Raw genomic sequence first — 22365 nt, 5'->3', positions numbered from 1 at the left:
AGTATGACATGTATAAGGCACCTAGATATAATAAATATTTATTAATAAGAAGTAAAAACCCTCTGGATAGAAATTGGAGTGTCTTATTGAAGACCATGAATAGATCATGCCTATTTTGCAGAAAAATTGCCAGAGTTTTCCTAAACAGAAAACAAAGAAATTCATTACAATCTGTGTGTCTGTTGATTAGACTGGTGTCTAAAGCTGCCAAATTAGACAAATACTCATTTTTCTAATTCTACAAAATACTTTTCACAAAGGAATGACACTGGATTGAATTGGAATGGAATTTTTTCTATTGACAAAGGTTTCCTTTATTATCTAGAACCTTAGGGGAAATCTTGAATTTCTTTTTTTTCCCAAGCAGTTCACAGTTCATAATTTTCTGTGGTCATGTAAGATAGGTGCATAAATCATAGAACCAACAGATAATAGCAGTCTTCTTAATCTTTTACTCCTCATTAAGCATTTTTTTGTTGACAGGGAGCCATTTGAATATAAAACCCACTGTGTAAATGCAATATAGATGTCATTTTTTTCTTGATAGATTGGTATTTAATTAAATTGTTGTTTTTTTTTTTTTTCTTTTCTTTGTTTTTGTTTTTTGAATCCAACATTGTGCTTAGGTAAAATGGAAAATATCAATGAAACACATCTTTGATGGGGAAGAAAAAGTGAAAACATTAAACAATTAAAACAAAAGAGTTAAGAAGTCAGGAAGTCTTCAAGTTCTTTTCCTGACATATTGACTCTGCAAATCTGGACAAGCTACTTAATTGAATATTGCCCCAGGTTACTCCCTAAGATGATAAATTGTCCATAGTTGCTGCTCTTCATTTATATAAAAGGAGTTTCTTAATTGAAAGTTCTTTACAACCAGTGAAATCATAGGTCCCCAAAAAAGGAAAAGAAAAAGTGTTCATGAAATTGTTATAGTCACTAGGGACAGATTTGGTACAAGTGTATAAAATGTACAGTCAAATAAGAAAAGAAACAGTCTACAAATAGCAGTCCTTCATGAGTAGTAAGGCTAGTTGTGCAGTGAATAGAGCTCCAGGCCTAGTGAGCCAATACTCATCTTCCTGAATTCCAATTTGTCCTCACTGTGTCCTAGCTATGTGACCCTCAGCAAGTCACTTAATCCATTTTCCTCAGTTTTCTCATCTGTAAAATGGAGAAGGAAATGCCAAATAACTTGAGTATCTTTGCCAAGAAAATCCTAAATGGGATCACAAAGATTCAGATATTACCGACATCTCTGAACAACAAATGAGAAATAAGATAAAAGTATTTGTGTACAAGGTACTATGCCAAGAACTGGGGATATAAAAAAAACACAAGCAAGATCCTCAGAGTCCACAAATTCTCAGGAAAAAGAAAATACATAAAACAAAACTATGGGGTAGGGAAGGGTAGCTGGTGAAGAGGAGAAAAAGAAGTTTTGAAAGTAAAGTAAAACAAAGAAAGGAAATATCTAGGCAAAAGTCTATGAAGAATTTGTAGTGATCACCTTCCCCTTGAAAGTCAGAAATACTGTTAAGAGGAGTTAGCATTCGAGTTGAGCATTGATGGAAACCAGATTGCAACAATTGTTTATTATTGCATTATACATATATGTATATGTAGTTATTATAATTATTATTAACTGAAGTAGTGGGGAAACTTGTATCTAAGTATTCCCTTCAACATGAGTCTTTTGTTGATTGTCTCAGATTCCTCTTAATCTCATATTCATATATTTAATTTTTATATATTTTGCACATTCTTATCACTGTATGTGATTATTCACACAATAGAATGTAAACTTTCTGAAGTCAAGAGCTGTTTCTTTTCTTTTCTTTTCTTATTATTATTATTATTTTTTTTTTGTCTCTGTGTTCCTAAAACCTTGTACAATGACTGAATGATGATGAGTCATTTTCTGGCAATCTCTATAGCATGTTGCTAAGTTCATATCTCTCCTTCCCCTACTTTCAAGTTTCCCTTAATACCTTGTCTTCTCCTATTGTAATGTAAATTATTTTAAGGCAAAAACTGTATTACTTAGTTGTGGTCTTATAGTTTTAAGCATAGTGCCTGGCAGATAGTAAATAGTAAACGATGCTTTCTATCCACATATGTATCTATGCATTTATCTATCTATCTTCCATTATGTATCATTTTATTTTCATATCTATATATCAATATATTTTAATTAATATTTTTCTACCTATTATCAATCTGTCCTCTATCATTTTATTCTCTCTGTCTTTCTATCTGTCTGTCTCTGCTTAATACATACTTGTTGATTGATTCATTTAGCTGGACTTGAATTGAGCCTTAGATGATAGGTAAAATTTGGATAGACAGAGAAAAGAAGGAAGAAGTATTTCAGATGAGAGTATGGAGTACGTATTTGAGACCTTATTTATAACTGATCCATTAAGAAAAGTATAGGAAAGGACCTATCATGTAATCTTGGTAATATAAAGTAAGTTTCTTTTTGTGAGAGTCTCCTACTAAGTTAGATTCAGTGATACTATTTGTCTGCTAATATTTTAGCATGTACAGAGTACAGACATTAAATTTACAGATACAATCTTTATCTCAGACAACAATATTTTGATAGAGGCTTATCAATTTTTTTGTTCTTTATCTTTATTGTTCTTCACTCATTTCAGTCATGTTCAACTCTTCATAACCCCATTTGGGGGTTTTCTTTGCAGATATTAGTTTGCCATTTCCTTCTGCAATTCATTTTATAGATGAGGAAACAGAGACAAATAGAATTAAATGATTTTACTAGGGTCACACAGCTAATAAATGTCTCCAGACTTAAAGCTCTATCCACTGAGCCATTTATCCACTCCTTATTTGTTCTAAATAACAATTGATTGGTGCAGCAATGGATAGAGCACCATCCCTGAAGTCAGGAGGACTTGAGTTCAAATATGACCTCAGACACTTAACCCTTCCTAGCTGTCACACAGACCCTAGGCAAGTCACTTAACCTTAATTGACTGGGCAAACAAAAACAACAATAAAAGGATTGTATTATTTTTGTACCAAATCTGTGGTTTCATCACAGAAATTAAGTGATTTGCCTAGGGTCACATAGCACAGTCAATATAGGTCTGAGGCTAGAATTGGTCTACAAATCAGCTCTCATCATGGTGTCTCTTAATATAATTTTATTAAGTTACTTTGTTAGGCTTCATTTCCAAAATATATAGAGAACTGACTCTATAAGAAATTAAACCATTCTCCAACTGATAAATGGTCAAAGGATATGAACAGACAATTTTCAGATGATGAAATTGAAACTATTTTTACTCATATGAAAGAGTGTTCCACATCACTATTGATCAAAGAAATGCAAATTAAGACAACTCTGAGATACCACTACACATCTGTCAGATTGGCTAAGGTGACAGGAACAAATAATGATGAATGTTGGAGGGGATGTGGGAAAACTGGGACACTGAAGCATTGTTGGTGGAGTTGTGAAAGAATCCAGCCATTCTGGAGAGCAATCTGGAACTCTGTCCAAAAAGTTATCAAATAGTGCATACCCTTTGAACCAGCAGTGCTACTACTGGGCTTGTATCCCAAAGAAATACTAAAGAAGGGAAAGGGACCTGTATGTGCCAAAATGTATGTAGCAGCCCTTTTTTTAGTGATTAGAAACTGGAAATTGAATGGATGCCCATCAATTGGAGAATGATTTGGTAAATTATGGTATATGAATGTTATGGAATATTATTGCTCTGTAAGAAATAACTAGCAGGATGAATACAGAGAGACTTGGAGAGACTTACATGAACTCTTGCTGAGTGAAATGAGCAGAACCAGGAGATCGTTATACACTTCAACAACAATACTGTATGAGGATGTATTCTGATGGAAATGGATATCTTCAACATAGAGAAGATCCAATTCAGTTCCAGTTGATCAATTATGGACAGAAACAGCTACACCCAGAGAAGGAACACTGGGAATTGAGTGTAAACTTTTAGCACTATTATCTTTCTATCCAGGTTACTTTTACCTTTGGAATCCAATTCTTATCGTGCAACAAGAAATTTGGTTTTACACACATATATTGTATCTAGGATATACTGTAACACATTTAACATGTATGGGATTGCCTGTCATCTAAGGGAGGGGGTGAAGGGAAGGAGGGGAAAATTCAGAAAAGAAGTGAGTACAAGGGATAGTATTGTAAAAAAAAAATTACCCATGCATAGGTACTGTCAAAAATTATAATTATAAAATTAATAATAAAAAAGAGGATAACAGAAGGAATCAGATATATTTCAACCAGTTGTTTAAAAGAAACACAGTTAAAATAAAGATACAGAGTTAAAATTAGGAACTGGAGCAAAATCTCTAATGTGTCAGCAAAAATAAAAGAGGCAGAGGGTAGAAATTGTGATTTCAATTAACACAATATTAAATATAGATATGATAAAAAGAGATAAATATGGAAAAACATTTTGCTGAAAGTACTATAGACAATGAATTAATATCAGTAATAAACAGATATTCACCAAATGGCCACTAATGCAATTACAATTATCAATCAGTATAAGTATATTTAAAATGTATTCTTTAACTTTTTTTTTAACTCAATGGAAAATATTTGGAAGCTAATCACATATATAATCAGTCTAATATTTTTCTCAAAATATAGTTTTTAATGCATTAAAATTAAAGCTTTTATATCTTAAAAAATAAGTTAGTTTATTGTTGGTCCTGTTTAAATTATTATTGTTATTGTTTATTTAGGTTATTGTTTAAATCCTCTGGATTTAAAATTTCCCTCTTTCCTGTGCCTTTTACGAGGCAGCTCTGCAGCTGAAGTTATAACCAACCTAGTATAAGCATGGAGTACAATGTATTAGAATAAGGATATAGCCTATTTGGGGGCATATAGAGGGATAGACTGAGTCACCCTGATAATATTGATTCTTGCTGCTAGCTTTACTCTCAGGAACTCTCAGGGACTTGAAGAAATAACTCTCTACTTGATTTGGCTGCAATGGTGTAGAAACAGACAAGTAAACAATAATTTATTATAATAATTAACATTTCAATAATGTTTTAAGGTTTACAAAACCCTTTATACCTTATTTGATCTTCCCAACAATCATAGGAGGTAGACACTATTATTATTTCCATTGTATAGATGATGAAATTGAAGCTAAGAGAGAGTAAGGCACTTTCTCGGGGTACTATAGCCAGTAAATATCTCAAGGAGGATTCCAGCACAATTTTCATGACTCTGGGTCTAAAACTCCACCCATATCATCACTAATAGCAATGGATAATCTTATATCTGAGGCTAAGATTTGCCAGCATATGTGTGCTCTATTATCCACTACTTCAGTGAAATGTATTGAATGAAAAATATGGAAAATCTACCAATCTAAAATATAAGCTGAATTGCATTAAGTAACCAAGAGGATGCATTGACAAGCTTAAATGGAATACATTAGAAAGCTATTTTGGAAAATGATTACCATTCACATAGTAACTGCCAATGGAGCACATGTGTATATCACATGATGATTAAGGGGGAAAACAAAAAAAAATAGAGAGGAAAAAGAGGAGAATTTTCATCTTTTCTTAGTTTCATCTTTTATAATACATTCATTCCAAAGTGCATACATACATCTGTGTTTTTTTGTTTGTTTGTTTGTTTGTTTTTGATGGTTTTTTCTAGTAGCCTTAAAAAAGAGCTAACATACAAACAACTACATTTGGGAGACCATATGTTAGCATGGGGATGGGAGGTGCTATCACTGGATTGCTGAAGAGCAAATGCCATTATAAGCAAGCTGAATATTAGGACTAGAACTTAAATGGAAACTGTGATGAAAGTCCTGAGTATTACTCTTGGTTGGCCCAGATGTAGCTTGACAATGAGTAGAATGGAAAATTTGGGGCTAAACAGGAAAAAAAAAAACTTAGAATAGAAGTAAAAAAATGAGTTATTTGGGATGCAATAGTCATAATTCAGTTAGGATTTATTAAGCATTTACTGTGTTCTAGAAACTGAGCATTAGGGCTACAGAAACAAAAACAAAAAACAAAAAACAGTCCTTGCCTTCAGGGAGATGGAATTCATACATTACTATGAAGATAAAGTGCTTTTCTAACAGTCATCAAAACTATTTGGTACTGGCTAAGAAACAGAGTAGTTGATCAGTGGAATAGGTTAGGTTCACAGGACAAAATGACACTATTTTTAAAAAAACTGCTGGGAAAACTGGAAACTAGTATGGCAGAAACTAGGCATGGACCCACACATAACACCAAGATAAGGTCCAAATAGATTCATGATCCAAACATAAAGAATGATTTTATAAGCAAATTAGAAGAACATAGCATAGTTTACTTCTCAGATCTGTGGAGGAGGAAGGAATTTGTGACCAAAGAAGAACTAGAGATCATTACTGATGACAAAATAGATAATTTTGATTATATTAAGTTAAAAAGTTTTTGTACAAACAAAACTAATATAGACAAGAGTAGAAGAGAAGCAATAAACTGGGATTATATTCAAAGGTTCTAATAAAGGCCTCATTTCTGAAATATATAGAAAACTGACTCAAATTTGTAAGAATTCAAGCCATTCTCCAATTGATAAATGGTCAAAGGATATGAACTGTTGTGCTGCTGGCAGCCACCTGACAGTGGCTGCTGAAGATCCAACCCAGATCTGCAGAATTGATCTCCTTGTATGAGAGGATGATACAAGGAGACTGAGAGGTAGTTGCTGTTCTCTGACCTCTCTGACTGAAAGGCCGTTGAGTTGACTGACCTCTCTCCTCTACTCTCTGCCTCCAGTCATACCTGTGTCAGGAAAGGCTGCCCTGCAACTCCTATGGGGGAGACTGGTTGAGACTGTCAGATTGTCAGACTATTGGAAGAGACTGAGACTGTCAGACTATGAAGAGACAATAAAGACTTTGGACTCTATTTTTGTCCATTCTTGTGGTATCTATCCTGCTGAGACCAAGGCTCTTCCAGAAGACCTGAACAGAGAATTTTCAGATGAAGAAATTGAAACTATTTCTTGTCATATGAAAAGGTGTTTTAAATTACTATTGATCAGAGAAATGCAAATTAAGACAACTCTGAGCTATCACTACACACTTGTCAGATTGGCTAAGATGACAGGAAAAGATAATGACAAATGTTGGAGAGGCTGTGGGAAAAATGGGACACTGATCCATTGTTGGTGGAATTGTGAATGGATCCAACCATTCTGGAGAGCAATTTGGAACTATATTTTAAAAATTATTAAACTGTGCATACCCTTTGATCCATCAGTGTTTCTACTGGGCTTATATCCCAAAGATATTTTAAAGGAGGGAAAGGGACTCACATGTGTAAAAATGTTTGTGGTAGCCCTCTTTGTAGTGGCAAGAAACTGGAAACTGAGTGGATGCACAATATTGGAGATTGGCTGAATAAATTCTGGTATATGAATGTTATGGAATATTATTGTTCTGTAAGAAATGACCAGTAGGATGATTTCAGAAAGGCCTGGAGAGATTTACATGAACTGATGTTAAGGAAAATGAGCAGAAGATCATACACAACAACAACAAGACTATATGATGATCATTTCTGAGGGCCATGGCTTTCTTCAGCAATGAGATGATTCAAATCAGTTCCAATTGTTCAGTGATGATGAGAGCCATCTACACTCAGAGAGAGGACTGTGAAAACTAAGTGTGGACTACCACATAGCATTTTCACTATTTCTGTTGTTATTTGCTTATATTTTGTTTTGTTTCTCAGTTTTTATTTTCCTTCTTGGTCCCATTTTTCTTGTGCAGCAAGATAACTGTATAACTATGTATACACATATATTGGATTTAATATGGATTTTAACATATTTAACATGTTTTGGACTACCTGCCATCTAGGGGAGGGGGTGGGGGGAAGGAGGGGAAAATTTGGAACAGAAGATTTTGCAAAGGTCAGTGTTGAAAAATTACCCATACATATGTTTTATAAATAAAAAGCTTTAAAAAATAAAGATAAAGTGCTTTTTACAGATAGACTAGCTAACATACAACAGCCCTCAGCTCTTCTATAACTCAGACTTCTGGCACCTGGAATATTTATTTGAATCATTCCGAGGAGCCAGAGTCAGAGAACTCCAGTATCTTGGAGCCAGTGTGCAATATCAGTATTGCTGATCTTGAGTGTCTTGAGGCCTAGAGTAGTGTGGTCAATCCTTCCTATTCAAGTGCAGTTGCATCAGAGAAAACTTTGATAGTAATGGGGTAGCAGCCTAGTTTGTAAATGGGGTGGGGATATGCTTCCTTCTTCTGCTGGTTCCTTATGATACATTGTGGTCCCCCCATTGACCTTGGTGACACCCTTGGCAAAGTTTGGAGTAATTTGTCATTACCTTCTCCAGCTCATTTTATAGATGAAGAAACTGAAGCAAATAGGATAGTGAGTTGCCGAGGGTCAATCTAGCTAGTAAGTAGCATGAGATAGAAGCCTTTAAATGAAAGCGGTGTGATCAATTGTTCAGAATGCCATAGGCTGGGATTCACAGATATGTTTCTTATAGAACGTTAATATTCTATAACATTCATATACCATCACCTATTCAGCCATTCTCCCACTGATGAGTATCCACTCAGTTTCCAGTTTCTTGTCCCTACAAAAAGGGCTGACAAAGACATTTTTGTACATGTGGGTCCCCTTCCCTCCTTTAAGATCTCTTTGGGATATGATTTCAATATTTTAGAATTTTTTCCAAGCCCTGTTTGAACTCTTAAAATTTTGAGAGGAGAACAGAAGGAAGAACATTTTGGGTAAGTTGCCTGACCTAGATGGAAATACTTTTATTTCAACCCTTTCTTTTAGAAATAAGGATATGAGGTTGAACTAAACAGCAGAAATGTATGTAGTATTTTGAGATTTGTGAAGTGTTTTACATATGTGAGTATATATATATATATATATATATATATATATATATATATATAATATATATAATTTGTTCCTTATAACAACTCTGTAAGATAGACACTAGATATATTATTATTATTATTATCATTATTATTATTATTATTATTATTATTATTTTACAGATAATTGATGTCTAAAAAGTTTAAATGACTTGTCCATGGTGTGACCTGCAGCAAGCCACTTAACTTTGGTTGCCTCAGTTTCCTCATCTGTTAAATGAACTGGAGAAAGCAATGAAAAACTACTCCAGTATCTTTGTCAAGAAAGCCCTAAATGGGGCCATAAAGAATCAAATATAATTGAAAATGACTAAACAACCATAGTCATATAACTAATATGTCAGAACTGAGATTTAAATTATGGTCCCCCTAACTCCAGTTTCAGCATTTTTTTCACTGATTAGATGAAATATTAATATGTCCTTTGCCATTCCCATAGATGTGTTTACCTTTAATAGCTAACCAAAGGAGACCATTAGCTCAAAGCATATGGTAAAATGTCCTGGTGAGGAGAGTAGTAGTAAAATGTTTCTTTCATATCTCTGTACCATATTTTCCCAAAATGTATATGTCTTCAGTGGAAAAAGCAGGTAAAATGAAGAGACATACAAGTAGGAAATATATGGGGCTAGGACATAGAGTGGCAGCTTGTGCCTCTGATGGCACAAGTTTGCAGGACACCATTATTAGATCAAAGGTCTAATTCATACAGTTAAAATATGTATTTTCCCATCTTTAATAATGCAATCCAAAATATACCTCTACCTCTTATCTTTAGCTTGACATTATCTCTAATTAGCCATTGTTAGGTGCATAATAGATATGGCAGTTAGGTGTCACACAGCATTGGGCCTGGAGCCCGGAAGACCTGAGTTTAAAATCTAGCTTTTGAATTTTATTAGCTAGTAAAAGCCTCGTTACTAAAATACAAAAGGGAAAGATTTCATTACCACAGTTGCTGGTTCAAAATCAAAAATAGATGTGATTTTTATCAATTGAAGTGTCACTAAAACACTTACAATCCTATTTATTACAATTTCCTTTTTCATCTTGATTCATTTAGTGAATAAAGGACTGGGGGGAAAGTTTATGGTTTTTTTTGTTTTTTTTTTAATGAGGAAATGCTGAATTTGGAGTCAGAAAGATCTGAATTCAAATGTGATTACAAATATTTACTAACTGTGGGACCCTGAGCAAGTTGCTTAATTTCTATCTCTCATAGTTTCTTCAGCTATAAAATGTGAGTAATCCTAACACCTACCTCCCTGAGTTCTTATGAGACTCAAAAGAGATAATATTTGTAAAGCACTTAGCATAGGGCCTGACACAAAGTAGGTGCTTAATCTCTGTTGATTCTTTTCATCATATTTCAAAATCTTTCCGAAAGTTAGGCTCTTATGTTCTAATAAATGGTTGATAGAAAAACAAATATATATAGATAAGAATATTACAAATTTCAATATGTCTTAGTTTAAGAATTTATCTGCTCCAAGATGGAGGTCAGATGAGATGGAAGAAATGAGTAAGGAAAGTTTGCTATGGATCTATTTAAAAAACTAGAACCTGCTACAATGTTCCACATAAGGAACAAAAAGAGGGAAATGAACAGAAAAAAAAAAAAAACAAAACAAAACTAGAATGATTTTATGAATATTTGTTCTTCAGAGAAAGGAAAGAATTGGAAGACAGGATTTCCTAAAATCAAAGTCAAACTCTGCCAGGTTAGTGGCAGTGGTAGCTGCAGAGTCAAGTGCCATTTTAATTCACTTGTAAATTGGGTGGGGGGAAACCTTTGTTCCAAGGTATTGAAATTTAAAAGGGGAAACATATAACACATGCATTCCATCAGCAGAAAAAATAAATGGGCTTAGCACCTAGTTAGCAAAAATAATTGTTAAAATAGGAAGCTACCTATTAATAACACCCATAAGTAAGTCATTATAGTAGCTAAACCCACCTCCTACTCAACTGAACATTGTATCTTGATTACTTCTTTTATTATTTTCACATCATAAATTATAAAGTTGATTCAAAGGCATATTTCAAGTTGGCTGTACCTGATACTCAAAATCCTAGTTTTGACTAAATGGCAAGAAGGACTTGAAGTCCAAAACAGGAAAGAGTCTGAATTTATATAGATCAGAAAGGGGTCAGAACAGAAAAGTTGTAAAGTTATTCGTTTGACATGCTACTAAGAACAGAAGTAGAATTGTTTAGTCCTTTTCTATCTGAAATGAGAGGCAATTTGGCACAGTGGATAAAAGAATTGGCTTCAGGGTCAGAAAAACCTGGCTTCAAATCATGGATATGTTATAGAGTAGGTGTGTGTCCCTGGCAAATCACTTAACATAAAAATGCTCTGAAGCAATCTGGGAGAAAAAAAAAAAAAAAAAAAAAAAAAAAAAAGCATTTAAGTGCCTAATACGTGCCAAACACTATGCTGAAGTGCTTCATAACTATCATCTCATTTGATCCTCAGAGCAACCCTGAGAGATAGGTACTATTAATATTCCCTTTTTGTAAATGAGAAACTGAGACAGACAGATTAAATAACTTGCCCAATGTTACTTAAATAGTAATTGTCAGAAGTTAGATTCGAATTCAGGTCTTCCTGCTTCTAGGCCCAGTGCTCTATCCACTGTACTATCTAGCTGACTCTTTGAGTATGCGAAGGGTAGGATAGCTGCTATCCTCCCTTGGTAGACTATTTCTCATTAAGTAATCTCCATATAAATGAAATAATAAATCTCTTCAAACAAAACAAAACTTGGCAAAAAACTCAAAACAATAACCCCGAAACAAAAAAACAAAACAATACTTCATGGATTTTAAACCTGAGTTAAGATACTGAATAATATAAATTTTAATTTGTCAGAAAGTCTTACTTTTGTGTAGTTGATATTCTAAAATTCCCTCACTTTATAGAGGAGTTTAGATGTCCCCTCAGCCTTTGTTTTGTGATCTCCATTGCAGTAGATGAGAACAAAATGGAGCCAGGTCACACTTTCCCCTTAAAGCTGGCTTGTTAGAGAAGCCATGATTTATGATGAGTCCATTAGAACTGTGCATACCTTCTATATATTTCATGCATTATTTTAATCAACACTCTTTTTTCCATTCCTGCTTCCTATTGTTTATAGCATCAGCAAAATTAATAACTGCTGTTTAAAATTTCTTGTTGTAATTGCAACTCACCATGTTTTAGATAGATGCTGATTTCTTTGACATGGTCATCCAAAATTTGTCAAAATAAATTATTATTGCTACATTTCCCAATATATATCCGATTCCCTTTCAGAGAGCCATTTCTAATAACAAAGACTGAAAAATGAAGGAAAAAAAAGTTCACCAAAAACAAACACCAGATTGAAAATGAACATTATAAGCAGTGTTCCATACTTATAGTCCTGTGAGACTACACACATGTACGTGTATGGTGATGGTGGGTAGGGGTCAGGCTTTCTCTCCTCTCTTCTCTGGGTTCAAGGTTAGCCAAGATAAACTCACAAAATTCAATTTTAATTGCTTGTTTGATATCGTTTTTTCCATTTATATTATTGTGGTCATTATGTATATTGTTTTACTGGACCAATTTACTTTACTTTGGATCAGTTCATATATTTTTTCTATGCTTCTCTACATATATCACACTCTTTATTTCTTAAAGTGTAATAATATTAATTACCTACTGTGTTGACTATGTTTGTTTTATCTTAGAAAACAATTTTAATGTCAGTCTATCCCAAAATAGATAACAAATAAGACAATCAATACCTCTTGTGAAATTGGTAGGTAATTGTTTTATGAAATTTGCTATAGTTGGTGTTCTGGTTGGCTTTTGTTGAGGAAACATGTCCCCAGAGTTGTGGCAAATTTAAGAAACCATTGGTACATATATATTGTGAGGGCATTTTAATATTAGAATGAATACCCCCTAACCTATACACTAAAAACTGTCTTTAAAATTCAACAAACAATACCAAAAGGCTGAATCGAATGGAAAGTTGAGGAATAAGAAAGCTTCAGAGCAAATGATGAAATTGAAGAGTCCTATGGTGAAAGAAATGGGTAAAAGATCATTTTTTAATTGAAGGAAATTAAAAAAAAACACACTCAAGTTTTTCCTAAATAAATGTACTTTGCAGAACAATTTTTCTGATTGTTTTTTAGGGAAGTAAATAGTTTATCATGTATGATTTTTGAAAGTCATTTAACCGCCTAGAGCCTCAGTTTCTTTATTTGTACAATGAGAGAGTTGAACCAGGTAACCTCTATAGGTTTTTTCATCTTTAGATCTCATGGTCCTAAAATCCTCAAACTTAGCATGGGCAGCAAAGTGGCACTGGGCTTGGAATCAGGAAGACTCATGCTCAAAAGTTCAAATCTGACCTCAAACACTTACTAGTTGTGTGACCCTGGTCAAGTCATTGTTTGCCTCAGTTTCCTCTTCTATAAAATGAGTTGGAGAAGGAAATGGCAAACTATTCCAGTATTTTTGCCCAAATGGGGACGCAAAGAGATATAACTGAAAGAACTAGAGAACAACAAAGGTCTCCCTATCCCATCTATCCTGGAAAGCAAGGGCTACTCTTCTTTTAAAAATTAGAGTTTTTTTATTTTCAAAATATATATATGCATAATTTTTGACATTCACCCCTACAAAACACTGTGTTCTAATTTTTCCCTCGCTTTTCCTGTACCCCCTCCCCCAGTCGGCATGTGATCTAATATATGTTAAATATGTGCACTTCCTCAATACAGGTTTCCACAAATATCATGCTGTATAAAAACAGATCAAAAAAGAAAAAATATGAGAAAGAAAACAAAATTCAAGCAAACAGCAACAAAAAGAGTGAAAATACTATGTTGTGGTCCACATTCAGTTCCAGGAGCTATTCTTAATCCTAATTCCCACCTTAACCCGGCCCTATCCCAGTCCCCTTCCCTCCTGAGGTTTGCCATATTGATGCTGACCTTGTATGAACATCTACCTAATCAGCATAAGTCACTGCAGCTTAGAACTTCCAAGTTCAGAAATCTATAAGCTTTAGCTTTATCTACAACTATGATTATAAGTACAGAGTACTTAGTAGACTACCATTCCTGGTCCTAAAATGCTTTCAAAGATTTCACATTTTAGGGGGTGTGCCTTATATTCACAGGTGATATATATTTTAAAAAAATGAAACAAAACAGTTTAAGACATGCCTAGAGAAGACAGTTCATAGGTAAGGTAGGGGAAGGCCAATATGGCAGAATATGAGTTTTTATGGTATATATATATATATATATATATATATATATATATATATATATATATATATATATATATATATACTTAATTTGTAGGAAGTCTTACTTTTATGTAGTATACACACACACACACACACACACACACACACACACTCTGCTTTGTACTTGTGGCACGTGGACTAAATAATAAATCAGATCATACAGTAGATAATGAAACAGCACAGGTTGGGGATATCAAAGACTTATTATATTATGCCTCTTGAGAAGGACTGGAATAAGAAATAGAGAAATTAGGCATATGACATGGTGAGTTAATACATGATGAACTGGAATTAAAGGAATTAATTTAGAAGGAATTAAATTCAAGGTAATTCTAAAAAAAATCTTGCCAAAAATTAGTAAAATGTAAATTTCCATTTGGAATTCAAAAAGTCAACTGCATAAATACAAGGTTGGAGATGAGTAGAGGATAGAGCTATATAAGAGTTGTTATAAAAAGGGAACTAGAGTTTAAATAGACAAAAGGAAGAAAGACAGAAAATAAAGATTTATTAAATTCTTAGTATATATCAGGTGTTGTATCAACAGCAACTCTGGAAAGTAGGTGCTATTATTATTTCTTTTTTATAGTTGAGGAAATTGAGGCAGATAAGTAGTCAAGTGATTCGCTTAGGGTCACACAACTAATAAGTGTCAGAGGCCAGATTTGAACTCAATTCTTCCTGACTTCTGGTCTTGTACTCTATCCACTGTGGTGCCTACCTAAAGGCTCTAGATGGATGTTTGTGGCATTCCTTCAAACTTAGCAAGACTTTTTTTTCCTAAAATACTTTTTATAATCTAAACTCTACATTAGGCACTAGAATCATGAAGGTAAAAGTTAAATATTTTCTTATTTCAAAGAACATGGGTGAATAGGAACTCTTCCCTCATTAATTTGAATTTAGGTTGTATTGATAACAATTTTGCCTCCATTATATATTAGCTTATGGCCAAGTTATGGAGTCCCAATTTAAGGCTTTAACAACTTCCTGTGATTATTACTTTACCCCCAATATATTTTCACTTGTTTCATTAAATACTTCCCAATTATATGTAGATTTTTTTTTATTTTATTTTAAAATTATAACATTTTTTGACAGTACATATGCATGGGTAATTTTTTACAACATTATCCCTTGCACTTACTTCTATTCAGATTTTTTCCCTTCCTCCCCCAACCCCCTCCCCCAGATGGCAGGCAGTCTTATACATGTTAAATATATTACAGTATATTCTAGATACAATATATGTGTGTAGAACCGAATTTTTTGTTGCACAGGAAGAATTGGATTCAGAAGGTAAAAATAACAGTTTACACTCATTTCCCAGTGTTCCTTTTCTGGATGTAGCTGGTTCTGTCCATCATTAATCAATTGGAATTGGATTAGCTCTTCTCTATGTTGAAGAAATCCACTTCCATCAGCATACATCCTCGTACAGTATCATTGTTGAAGTGTATAATGATCTTCTGGTTCTGCTCGTTTCACTCAGCATCAGTTGATGTAAGTCTCTCCAAGTCTCTCTGTATTTCTCCTGTTGGTCATTTCTTATAGAACAATAATATTCCATAACATTCATACACCATAGTTTACCCAACCATTCTCCAATTGATGGACATCCATTCATCTTCCAGCTTCTAGCCACTATGAAAAGGGCTGCCACAAACATTTTGGCACATACAGGTCCCTTTCCCTTCTTTAGTAGTTCCTTGGGGTATAAGCCCAGTAATAGTATGGCTGGGTCAAAGGGTATGCACATTTTGATAACTTTTTGGGCATAATTCCAGATTGCTCTCCAGAATGGTTGGATTCTTTCACAACTCCACCAACAATGCATCAGTGTCCCAGTTTTCCCACAGCCCCTCCAACATTCATCGTTATTTGTTCCTGTCATCTTAGCCAATCTGACAGGTGTGTAATGATACCTCAGAGTTGTCTTAATTTGCATTTCTCTGATCAATAGTGATTTGGAACACTCTTTCATATGAGTGGAAATAGTTTTAATTTCATCATCTGAAAATTGTCTGTTCATATGCTTTGACCATTTATCAATTGGAGAATGGCTTGATTTCTTATAAATTAAAGTCAATTCTCTGTATATTTTGGAGATGAGGCCTTTATCAGAACCTTTAACTGTAAAAATTTTTTCCCAATTTGTTACTTCCCTTCTAATCTTGTTTGCATTAGTTTTGTTTGTGCAGAAACTTTTTAATTTGGTGTAATCAAAATGTTCTATTTTGTGATCAATAATGGTCTCTAGTTCTCCCTTGGACACAAACTCCTTCCTCCTCCACAAGTCTGAGAGGTAAACCATCCCATGTTCCTCCAATTTATTTATGATTTCGTTCTTTATGCCTAAATCTTGGACCCATTTTGATCTAATCTTAGTATGTGGTGTTAGATGTGGGTCCATGCCTAGTTTCTGCCATATTAATTTCCAGTTTTCCCAGCAGTTTTTGTCAAATAATGAATTCTTATCCCAAAATTTGGGATCTTTGGGTTTGTCAAAGATTAGATTGCTATTTTTATTCACTATCTTGCCCTGTGAACCTAACCTATGCCACTGATCAACTAGTCTATTTCTTAGCCAATACCAAATGGTTTTGGTGACTGTTGCTTTATAATATAGCTTTAAATCAGGTACACTTAGACCACCTTCTTCTGACTTTTTTTTCATTAGTTCCCTTGCAATTCTCCACCTTTTATTCTTCCATATGAATTTTGTTGTTATTTTTTCTAGGTCATTAAAATAGTTTCTTGGGAGTCTGATTGGTATAGCACTAAATAAATAGATTAGTTTGGGGAGTATTGTCATCTTTATTATATTCGCTCGGCCTATCCAAGAACACTGAATGTCTTTCCAATTATTTAAATCTGACTTTATTTTTGTGGCAAGTGTTTTGTAATTTTGCTCATATAATTCCTGACTCTCCTTTGGTAGATATATTCCCAAATATTTTATACTATCGACTGTTATTTTGAATGGAATTTCTCTTTGTATCTCTTGCTGTTGGATTGTGTTGGTAATGTATAAAAATCCTGAGGATTTATGTGGATTTATTTTGTATCCTGCGACTTTGCTAAAATTCTGAATTATTTCTAATAGCTTTTTAGCAGAGTCTTTGGGGTTCTCTAAGTATACCATCATGTCATCTGTGAAAAGTGATAATTTGATTTCTTCATTTCCTACTCTAATTCCTTGGATCTCTTTCTCGGCTCTTATTGCCGAGGGTAGAGTTTCTAGTACTATATTGAATAGTAATGGTGATAGTGGGCAACCTTGTTTCACTCTATATGTAGATTTTTAAAAACAATTTTTTTAAATAAATAAAGGAGAACCTTCCTAATACCCTGGAAGATATCAGTACAACTGACTAACCTCAGTTCAATTCAAAAAACATCTATTAAACACCTACTATGTACCAGTCATTGAACTAGATGCCAGGGATGCAAAGACCAAAACCAAAAACCATTCCTATATCTCAAGGAGCATACATTCTACAGGGAATTCCATCTGCAATGCCAAAAAATTATTACTGATTTTTACCAACAAGACAGTTTATTTGAGAAGAGAAATTAAGTTATGTAATGAGTGCTGTCTGAATAAAAGGAGCTGGGCCTACTATGGCAGGCCTATAATCTTTCCTAAGAAGGAGAATAAGGTTAGAAGATTTCTTGAACTTATATTTTCTGAGGTATAATGGAAAAAAACCAAAGGGGTATCTTCACTAAATCTGACCTCAATATGATGGAAACTAGATGTGAAGGGATCACCAGCCTGTCTTATAAGGGGAGGACCAATTCAGAGGGAAAACAGAACAGATCAAACCATCCATGCTGATTAGTAGTGGGACCGGACCTATGAATGGGACAGTGGAACTTTCAGCCTGGGTAAAAGAGAAAATCAATCTTTAAAAAAATTCAATATTATGGAATATTATTGTTCTGTAAGAAATGACTAACAAGATGATTTCAGAAATGCCTGGAGAATCTTACATGAACTGATGCTGAGTGAAATGAGCAGGACCAGGAAATCATCTTCACTTCACTTCAACAATGATACTATATGAGGATGTATTCTGATGGATGTGGCCCTCTTCAACAATGAGATGAACCAAATCAGTTCTAATAGAGCAGTAATGAATTGAACCAGCTACACCCAGCAAAAGAACTCTGGGAAATGACTATGAACCACTATGTAGAATTCCCAATCCTCTATTTTTGTCCGCCTGCATTTTTGACTTCCTTCACAGGCTAATTGCATACTACTTCAAAGTCTGACTCTTTTTTTTGTACAGCAAAATAACTGTTTGGACATGTATACATATTTTGTATTTAACAAATACAAATATTTAACATGTATTAGTCAACCTGCCATCAGGAGGAGGGGGTGGAGGGGAAAAATTGGAACAAAAGGTTTGGCAATTGTCAATGCTGTAAAATTACCCATGCATGTATCTGGGAAATAAAAAGCTATAATAAAAAATTTAAAAATTCAGAATAAAGGAAATTAGATGAGGAAAGAATAATATCATAGATATATGAATGCCTGTATATATTTCCATATAGAAGACAAATCTGCCAAACAAGCCAAAAGACTTGTATTGATTGGTTATGGCACCATCTCTCTAGGCTTTACTGGAGATGCATAGGCAAAGTATTATTTTTCAATGCTACTTTTCTCCAGTATTTCTTATCTATCACAAACATTACAACTTTCTGGAATTACTATTTATTTTATGTTAGCAACATCTTAGAGTGATTGCTTCCTGTCATTTCAACTATACAAGCAAGCATACTAACTCCTTAACTAATTGCATCCACTGCTTTGTTGTTGTTGTCATTATTATTGACAGATCTTCTCAATATTTTTCTGACTTCAAGAAGCCATATAGCAGAGGAAATAACTTTTCCAGATGATACATCCCTCTGAAATCTTTGTTTTATGAAGATAAATTAGCTTATTTTTCAGCTTGTCAGTTATTAGTATTCTTTTTGTTCTTGATGCCATTGTCTTTTGTTTTTTGATATGCCTTTATTCTTTGGTGTTCATTGTAGGTTTGAATGATCTTTAAAAGGCTTGAATTCCCCACACCAATAGTTATTGCAATATCTCTAATAATCATCAAAGTGTGCTCTTCAAGAGCTATACTTTTTGTACATTTTCTTAAATTTATATCTGAAAACCATAGAATTAAAAACACCACAAAAAGAGAAAAGAAACACGTTTATGGCATAGAATCTTATATTCAACTAAGAGAAAATCTTTCAAGTGATGGAACCAAGTCAATCCAGTTCCATTTGGAGAAGGTCAGTTGTTCAGAGTCAGTTTAATGTTAAAAGAAGGTTACATGGATGACAATTGCAGTCACAAAATGAAACCATATCAAAACTATTCCTTGTCTCAAATAAGTCACACATCCACTCCTTTATTTTATAATAATTCTGGACTGATTTCATATTATTCCTTCATATACTCTACATTTATGCATGCTGTCCTAGTTAGTATGTTTGTTGGTATTCCCTGTTTATTGCATTCTTTTATTATCATAGTTATCTCCTATGCTGAAATGTTCTCTTTTCTCACTGCTTTCTTGGAGCTTCCTCCAGGTTCAACTCAAAAGAAACCTTTTTTTATGAAGCATTTTAAGATTTCCCCCAATATTTAGCACTCTACCTACATCACAAAATTACCTTGAACTCTTATGTGTTTTTGATATACTTAAATCTTGTACATGCCATTTATCTCAAACAGCTTCCTCCCAGACGGGATGGATGCAGCAGTGCTGTGCCTGGGCTAAGAGAGAGCTCTGGGAGAGAGTTCCCCTCCCCCTGGAAATGACTTAGAGATAGTTAGCAAGGCTGCACTGCCCGGAGTGCCCAGTGAGAACCTGGCTGTGTGTCCTAGCAACTTCCCTGAGGTTTGAGGCTGAACAGCGAAAGTGTCACAAACCCAGCCAAAGCCTCCCATAGGGCTGTGGATATCAGCAGCTGATGTGTAAAGCTCCTGAGCTCAAACCGGAAGTGTCTGCCTGGAAATTGCGGTCCCTGCTGAGGATGTTCTGCTGCTCTGGGAGTTCCGTTGCTGCTAGAGTTTCACTACTGGGAGAATTCCACTGCCTCAGGCTGAGCCCTGCACTATGTTGATTAGAGGCTGCCCCTCGCTGTGTCCCCTGCTGTTCAAGTTCTTAACTGCCCCAAGGAAAAGCCCCGGACGGCAGAAGGCGGCTGCACAGCCTTGCCGAGATCGGTGTTAGGTCACTTCCGGTTTGGGGTGGTTATATTTTCTGACTTTTTGCTTTAAAGTGGCTTTGATTTCTCTTCTGATCTGCTATTTTATAAGCAGAGTAGAGCTATCAGCCTGTGCCAGATTCCTCTATCTCAGTGGCTTCTCTGATCCCAGAGTTCTCCCCAGCCCATTCGGCACAGTGTGCTAACACCTTGACCTGTCCATGCTGATCTTTTTTTTTCCCTCCCCTCGGAACCGACCTTTTCTGTTGAAATTCCAGATTCTCTTCAGCTGGTAAGTTGTTCTTCTAATCCCTGTGGTTTTTATCAGTCCAGTGTTATTTTTGAGGCTGATTTAACTAGTTGGTATTGAGGGAAGAAGGGAGCTTACAAATTCACGGGTATCTTCTCCACCATCTTGGCTCTGCCCCCGAATCAGGACCATTATCATTGTAATATTCAGTTAGTTGCTCTCCCAGTGGTTTCCACTTATCTGGCTCTAATTTTTCTTCCTTAGAGAACCAAGGAGATATATATGTTAATGTTTTGAAGAGTTCAATGCTCTGCTTCCAAGTTACAAGCAAATCTTGGTTCTTTATTAGCTTAACTGTGCATTCTACACACTTCCCTTGGGGTAGGGAAGGCTCTTTTCTAAGCATTTGTACCATTTCAGCTGAAACACTAGTTTAGCCCTTATCAAAGTTTCCTGCTTGTCTATTTTTGTACTCACCCTATTTCCAGGTCAGGGGACTTCTCCACTGAACTCAGGATAGTGTCAGTTGAGCTGCTGGTGTAAACCCTTATGTCCATGTTTAGGCACCAGAATGTAATGTTCTGGTTAGCTTTCTGGAGGTCTCCTGACCAGCCTTTGTTTCAGCAGAATAATCACCACAAGAATAGTTAGGAATAAAGTCCAAAGTCTTTATTAGCTCTTTTACAGTTTGTCTCCTTCACCTGGGGCCAGGTTAGTTTTCTGGGGGACTTTCAGATGGGCCTTGGTCTCAGTGGAGGAATACAGAAGTCAGGAGAGCCACCAGGATGTGGGAGATGGAATGTATTTCTTCCAGTCTTTGTTGGCTCTTATATAACTTATTGTAATTACATCATTATAGCCTACTGATTATGTATGAACTTAGAGAACCATTACTCACCATGCTAAATACTAAGTATATATGTAACAATAGATAACCATTGTCTCATCAATTCCTCTGAGTTAACACCTGTTTTTCAAGTATATTTCTCCAGAGTTCTGGCTATTTACACTAATCAAATTAATCAAACATTTATCTATTTTGCTGATTTTTTCATAAAACCAACTCTTAGTTTTAGTTATTACTCCAATAGTTTTCTTAGTTTCAATTTTATTAATCTCCTCTTTGAGTTTCAGAATTTTTAATTTGATATTTAGTGGGAGTCTTTTAATTTGTTCTTTTTCTGGCTTCTTTAGTTGCATGCCTAATTCATTGATGTCATCTTTCTTTATTTTATTCAGATAACTATTTAAAGACATAAAGCTTCCCTTACGATCTGCTTTGACTTCATCCCATAGGTTTTGTTATGTTGTTTTATTGTTTTCATTCTTTAATATGAAATTATGGGTTGTTTCTGAGATTTGTTGTTTGACCCGTTCATTTTTTAGAGATTTTAGGATTGGATTTCTTTTTTTTGTTTTGTTTTTTTTTTTTTTTCCCTGAGGCTGGGGTTAAGTGACTTGCCCAGGGCCACATAGCTAGGAAGTTTAAGTGTCTGAGACCAGATTTGAACTCGGGTTCTCCTGAATTCAAGGCTGGTGCTGTATCCACTGCGCCACCTAGCTGCCCTGGATTTCATTTTCAATTGGATTTTAATCTATCTTTCCTTGG

This window comes from Sminthopsis crassicaudata, chromosome 1 (genome assembly GCF_048593235.1).
Source record: "Sminthopsis crassicaudata isolate SCR6 chromosome 1, ASM4859323v1, whole genome shotgun sequence".
Classification (NCBI taxonomy): Eukaryota; Metazoa; Chordata; class Mammalia; order Dasyuromorphia; family Dasyuridae; genus Sminthopsis; species Sminthopsis crassicaudata.
Note: the sequence above shows the minus strand (reverse complement) of the source record.